Source organism: Adelges cooleyi, unplaced genomic scaffold (assembly GCF_023614345.1).
Source record: "Adelges cooleyi isolate 19-005CV unplaced genomic scaffold, UGA_ACOO_1.1 ACOO_flye_CR_arks_rails_tigmint_CR_PRNA_30, whole genome shotgun sequence".
Taxonomy (NCBI): domain Eukaryota; kingdom Metazoa; phylum Arthropoda; class Insecta; order Hemiptera; family Adelgidae; genus Adelges; species Adelges cooleyi.
This window is the reverse complement of record NW_026095971.1, coordinates 9,639,670-9,646,695: the sequence shown is the minus strand read 5'-3', so window position 1 is coordinate 9,646,695 and position 7,026 is coordinate 9,639,670. Positions and strand designations below refer to the sequence as shown.

At 33.3% G+C, this 7,026-nt stretch overlaps 1 long non-coding RNA gene across 1 annotated transcript; it reads left to right on the top strand.

Moving 5' to 3' along the window:
- The first annotated feature begins 602 nt into the window (after positions 1-602).
- On the top strand, positions 603-1,073 carry LOC126839261 (uncharacterized). Its single transcript, XR_007685811.1, has 3 exons — positions 603-635; positions 723-777; positions 1,042-1,073. It is a non-coding gene; the product is annotated as an uncharacterized LOC126839261 (long non-coding RNA).
- Positions 1,074-7,026: the final 5,953 nt, after the last annotated feature.

Sequence of the window (7,026 nt, the reverse complement as noted above, 5' to 3'; positions counted from 1 at the left end):
CGATTTGATAGCACTCGTCCTCACGCCGCTATGAACTTATGACTCGATAAAGCATATTTTAATGAATTTACGTTTAGGTATTGCGCGACACGCCCGCCGAAGACCAAGTGTACTCTTACATAGCTGATTACTTGGAGTGTTTGTTGAAAGAGGAGAACGGCAAAGGTTTACAAATCGCCAATTTATTTGACATTTTACATGAAATTTTATTTAAAAATAATGACTTTGGGTACTTTAATAGTCGTTGACTATCGAGGACTTAATGAGTCATCTCATTTATAACATTTTATTTACTGATGATAAAAACGATATTGAGAACAACATACACGTATGTTAATAACTATATTCATAATGATGTTAATGTTTTACATAATACCCTTCAAGTTATACTTAGTCGTTAAGGTTTAATATTTTTATTTCAATAAATTAAAAACTGTAAACTTAAAGTCATATTTACGCACACCACAACTATATTATTAGTTACTACTATACTGGAATGGATATTATATATTTTACTAGACGGATTGATGGAAATGATGGTGCGTCTTGCCAAAACCGATGAAGAAAAGTACTTGGACACGCTTAAGACGATGTACACCGTGGATGAGTTAAACAAACTTGCTGCTGTCGTTCAGGTCTTACCATTCAATAACAATTAAGCATTTATAATATTTCAATAAATCAGTATTTAGTTTCGTTTTTAAAATTCTATATTATTACAGAGAGGATGGAAATCTCATAAATTTAGATTGGCCGACAAAAAAGCTAAGGAATTAGGTAAATTATCATAAAATGAGTAATATTTAAAAGTAGGTAACGATATGGTCTGGTCACGGGTTGTAGCAACGACAATTTTTTGTTTAAAACGATAAGTCGGTTATGAATACCTAAGTCTGTCAATCAATTAAATAGGTTTGTCTTCATCACCAAATAACTACCTTCGGCCTTTAACGCGTTTAGCCAGGGATATGTTAGAATGGGAATAGAAGGATTCGTTTCAATGTGGCTTGCGTATAAAATATATATTTATTTTCTTCCCAGATAAAGCGTGGAAGTCACAAATGACCCCTGAGGAAACGTTGAAACTACTCGAAGATTTAGGAGTGCCTCTCAAGGCGGCAAACAGAGCGGTGACCCTTATTCAAGTAAACTGGATTTCGATTGGTTAGGATTTAGCGTTTGACGGTAAAGTTTTCTTGCAGAGGTGTTGGAGAGAACATCGGCGGTTGTTAAATTCAAAAAAGAAATCCCATTTGTCGGTTATTAAGTCGTCGCCTAAAAGACTATCTACGACCGACTCGATGGATGAACTCGACTACGAAAACGATTCGGACGACTTAGAAAGGGTCAACGTGGTAAGGGTGGGTCAGAGGGATTACGTGCCGCCAATTCCCGATTACATCGACGGCGTATCTTCGATACACGAAGACAATCTGAGTAACCCATTAATGGATCAGTCAGATGACGAAGCCACGTTAATTGAGTACGGTCGCACCGATATTATGTAATATCACCAACCATTTTTTTTCGTACTCAAAATATGGTTAAACCACTAAAAAAATATTTATATATTTAAATATATTACTAGTATAACACCCGGAAATTGGCTATATAATATTCAACTTTTTATTTTTAGCTTCGATGCAGAGCGGTGAAGGTTTATTGATTACGACAAGAAATTAATTTATATTATCTCCGTATTTGATTAGGTTCATTCGACATTCAGGCATTGCATATTTATTATGGTTGCTAGAACAATAAAAAAAAAACCCAAAACTTTATTTATCGGGTGACATATATACTACATAATTAGCTCTGACTTGTGATTTAACAAACACATGTACCTAATTTAAATTTACTTATGAAATGTTCAATCGTTAATAAATGTTATTGGTAAATGACTTAATCAAACTTCGATCATTTCGATTTAAACTACTTATCCTTGATCCTATAGTTTATTTTCTAACATTTATTCTTTATTGGATTTTATTTGCTACGTAAAAAAAAAAAAGACTTTTTAACACACAAGTCCATCTTATGTAGTAACCGTGGTAACCTATACACCTTTTTATGAAATAAAGAAGCGGTGTTTTCAAAACACATACATTAGATAGTAGCCCAGTTGTACTGTATTTATATATATATATACGTAACAAGGCGATGATAATGAAATAAAAACACGGTCTTTTATAATGACATAATCGAATGGCCGCTAACGACAATTTGTCGCGAGGAAGGCTGCAGTGTTGATGAGTGTAAGTGCGTGCCTGGATTGTCGATGCCCGATGGACATACAATGCTGTGGTCCCCGTGGGACTGATCACGTGACGGTCGAGGCTTAGAGTCGGTGGAAATTAACAAGAATCGCGTACGCCAGACACGTACGAACGATAATATTTCCAAAATTAATATATAATATTAGATTAGATTAGATGTGTGTGTGTATGTGGGCGTGGAGAACAAATAGTATAGAAATGATGGGTTTCTGGGGTGAAAATACACCGTAAGATCAACTCCTATGTATCTGTATGTACACCGACTCGGTATATCCATCAAATTACCAAGCGACGACAGCAATGAAAATGTGAGCCCACTACAATATTGTCAAATCTAAAAAAATTAGACGCACTTGACATAATGAAATGGAAGGATTCAAGGATCTCGATTTTCGTTACAAACGATTGAATAGTAGAGAGAGAAACAGGAAGGTTGACTTTGCAAATAGAATTACCGCGTCGCGCCGGTAGATGAGGGGAGAATATAGCGTTGTATAAATATATATATATATATAATGTAAACTATAAAATTCCAGGTTTGCTCCGCTCTTAGAATTGAATTTAAATTCGATTTTCAAAAAAGGGCCTCCGTCGGCGTTTTCTACGCACATCCCAAATAGCGCGGATGTCGACTAATAATATGTGTATCGTTCATATATACATTATTATACGTTCGTCTGCGTTATTTGCACAAGCGCTGGTTCTATTTTAAAAGGCGGGTATGCATGCGAATTATAGACCGGAAAAATAAAAAGACAACGTTAAGTCGTAATACGTGTACGATGAAAAAGTTTTTCCATAAAGAAAAGTCATCCCGTAGGGTTCGAAGCTAAAGAGCGCTATAACACGCACTCGTATTATACATATTGGATTTTCTGAAAAAAGAAACATTAATAAGACTCGGATGAAAATGTAAATTTAACGGCTTTGTTTTGCTTACAACAATAATACTGCACTGACATTTGGGTATAAAAAACCACCTAACATTTATATACTATATAGTATATAACATATTGTAATATATGTACATTATACGTCTAATAAGAAGTATATAATATTTGTTCTTTGGCTATCTATAGATTTCAAGTTTTCATAAAACTAAACAATCATCGTTGATGTATACAGTGTAAAAACTTGTATATAGAAGTATATAATTTAACAATAATATAAAACTGTCGCGCATCATAGTGGTCTATTTTTGATAATTTATAGTAATTTTTTTCTATTACTTCCTGTCAATCTATCCAGATTTTATCGGTTGACGGCGTACCTTAGGGAGGCGAGACGTGATGCTAGACTATAATACGGTTTTTAAATCAAAAGTTTTACTTAAAATAAAGCAATTTTTTGTCGGGAAACGTGATTTTGCACCCTATTTGGCCGCAAGTTTAACATGTGATAATGCCGGTATAAGTCGAACTGACGATCCGCACCACGGATGAGCTAGTCGAACTGATGGCATCCATCCATCACTCACCGCGTTGGCGCAGGCTTTACACCCGAACATCACGGTGCAACACACTTTAGACATGATCTTTAAAATTGTTTTTCATTTTCTCTCTTCTCAAACGAACCTGGGAAAAACAAGCGTGAATACTTTTTGCAAAAATAGTTTATAGAAGGGTTTTTCTTGAAGGAACAGCTCATCTTGCAGTGGCACCCCCAAGGGGAAACGACTCGTTTAGAAGTCATTTGCGTCTCTTGCGATCGTCTACCTTGGAATCATCAACAACAACGAAAAAACGGCACCGCCAGAATACTCGGCTCCCCTATCTAGCGTGTAATACAAAAAAGAAATGTTCATTTACGCACAGACTGCAGCAGAACCGTCTCTCGGGAAAAGCGCAAGCGAATCTCTTAGGATCACGTCAAACCGTATATATTTTATTGTGTTTTCAGACGTTTAAATGGACTGTTGAGCATAACACTCGAACGTACTAGCAACACAAATGTAATGTACGCGCTGTAACCTTTTATACATAACAAGTCGACGCCGGTCAAATGTCAACGCATTTAAAATAAAACGTTATTAACATAATAGTGTAACCAAAACTGCAGTACGTAGTGACATCGGTCAGCAAAAAATCTGTCTGGCCTAAAACGTGTCAAAGAGGGTTATGATGAATGATGCGGTCGACATTCAATTACTACTGTCTTTTCAAGGTCTGCTAGTATCCCTTTTTAATGTATTTATTTATATACACACATTCCGAAGGGGTGTAAATTTGACTTTGGATTGAATTGGCTTACAGAATAAAACAGTCAAGTAAAGATGGAATTTGTTTCTCGCTACGGCCTACGGACCTTTATGGGAAATTACCAAAGACTTTATTAAATTTAGTTTTATAAAACAGTTGATTCACTATTAAACGAAATCATTTTATAAAAATAAGATAAGAAAATATTTAAAACAAATTTCATTAAAAATGAAAATTTTAAACTTTCGCACGCATGGTGTAAATTACTTAAAATTATTTTTAACTTGAACATAATTGAATTATTACTCATTGTTTTATTAAGAAGATTTAGTAATATTCTAAGTACACAGAAATTAATTAAAACACTATAATCTTAAGAAAAACAACTTTAAAAACAAATGTAATCATTTCTACTTCTTTTAATATTGTATTCAAAATTTGTAATGAACTGCAAACGTCAACTACTGACTAAAGCAGTGAATTGCTAATTTGTTTTTAATTAATAATACTAACATTTAGTTAGATTTCTTTTTATTACTTAAGTTGATAAAAATGAATTTAGTTTTTAATGATTAACATTTAATTTTACTATCAAATGTTTTCTAATAAGCAGTTTTATTTATCTATTAATGTAGGTATTTAGAGTTTTAATATAAGTTACTTTAGTGTTTCAGTAAACATTTTACATATCGGATAGTATTTAAAATTACTGTAATGTATCTACTTCGTAATAAACCCGTTGATTAAAACGAAATTGAAATGTAGTTCGCTAACTGTAAAAAAAAAATAACGTTAATGTAAATGAAGTGTTTTCTGATGCTTATAATGTTATTTCTATGCTATTGCGATTCGACCCTTTTTGTAATGCAAACGATGTGTGTTGAAATCAACGTAAACTGTTTTTGTCCACTTGCGATAGTTAAGGTAGGAATCGCATGATTATAGGTTTCTACATGCATATACCAATGAGGTTTGGTTAAAACCCGTCCAGAACCATTTTCCGTGCTTGCTAATGGGTAAATTCTATTGTACACCGTAGGTGCACTTTTCTTTCATAAATTTATTCTTTCATTTGGTGAACGGGGTACAAGAGAATTTTGTTTTTATTTGGTATGACTGAAAAATTAAGATGTCAAAAACCACGTTGAAATTAATCTTTGCCAACTTTCTTGCAGCAGATATTATAAAATAAAATATTCTGTTGGCTTTGGGTAAGCCAAACCACTTAGCCTACCTACTCAATATACTTTTTATTGTTGCCATGTTTTTCATAACATTTTATACACATTTTGGAAAACATTTTTTGAACTTTATTCTTATATTAAACAATGTTTTAACACAAACCGTAGAAATATTAATTGGATTTTTCTATTTTTAAGATTTTTGAATTATTTACACAAAAGTGTATTACCTACAATCTTTTTTAAAAATATATTATGACATAAATTACGGTACCCGCACGGTAAACCTAAATCAACATGGGACTCACATGGCACTCAATACGAATGATCTGTGTTTAATAATAAATTCAACGAAAGAATTCGGTTTCACGTGGGATACTTATATACTACCATTGAGTACTTTTTCCACAATTCTATATTACACGTAAGCTGAACGCATACATATGACTATTGCACGTATAAGTCATCACGTGAAAATGTTTCATGGTGTTTAAAAATGAATGACTCGTTGATGTGGTCACATACGATATCCCCCTAAGGAATAGAAAACCCTCTTAGGTTTTTATGTTACTTAGATATTATGTTTATTTATACGGAATAACCATTGATGGGATGGCAGAGCTTGTCTATATTAAACATAATTTATTTTTTCTTTTATAAACTGTTAATAAAAAACATTATAATTTACATTTCACACATTTTTTTTTTTTATTGGTCACTTTCATATTGTATTACGCGAAATATATTAACGTATTTAAGGAAATAATATTATAATTCAAGTAATTAACCAATAGTATAATATGAAAATTTGTTTCATTAAAATTAACGTATAATGTACAATGTGTAACGCATATTCTCTCATTAAAAGAGGTGTACCTTTTTAATCCGCTCGTATATATCTGAAAATACGGGCCTTTTTTCTGTATCATTCCGGTTTGTGTACAGAAAAGAAGGTCAAACGTGTACCGAGGGAAAAAAATAAAGGGAAAAAGCCTTTATCAATTTATTTACATACTAATCCAGAGGGGTTTTTATGTGGGCTCAGACTAAGCTAATACCCCGAACGCGTACCAGCTCATCGAATATTTGGGGTATAAAAAAAGTGTATATACAAAAGCCAGAGGCGGTAGCGATGAGAGTTAAGTTTTTTTAATTGGTCGTAGTTTACAAGTTGGCAGACACGTTATACCTACTTCCGTGGTGTTTTACAACATAAAAACGCACAGACTATAAGTTTAATACCTCGAAAATAACCCTTTTTTTGTAGCCCTTCTGTTCTTCCAGCGTTTATTTGTCCGCGAAATGACGCCATGGAAATTTATGCGTATAAACATGGGCAAATAATCGCACAAAAGACACCGTGCGGTATAA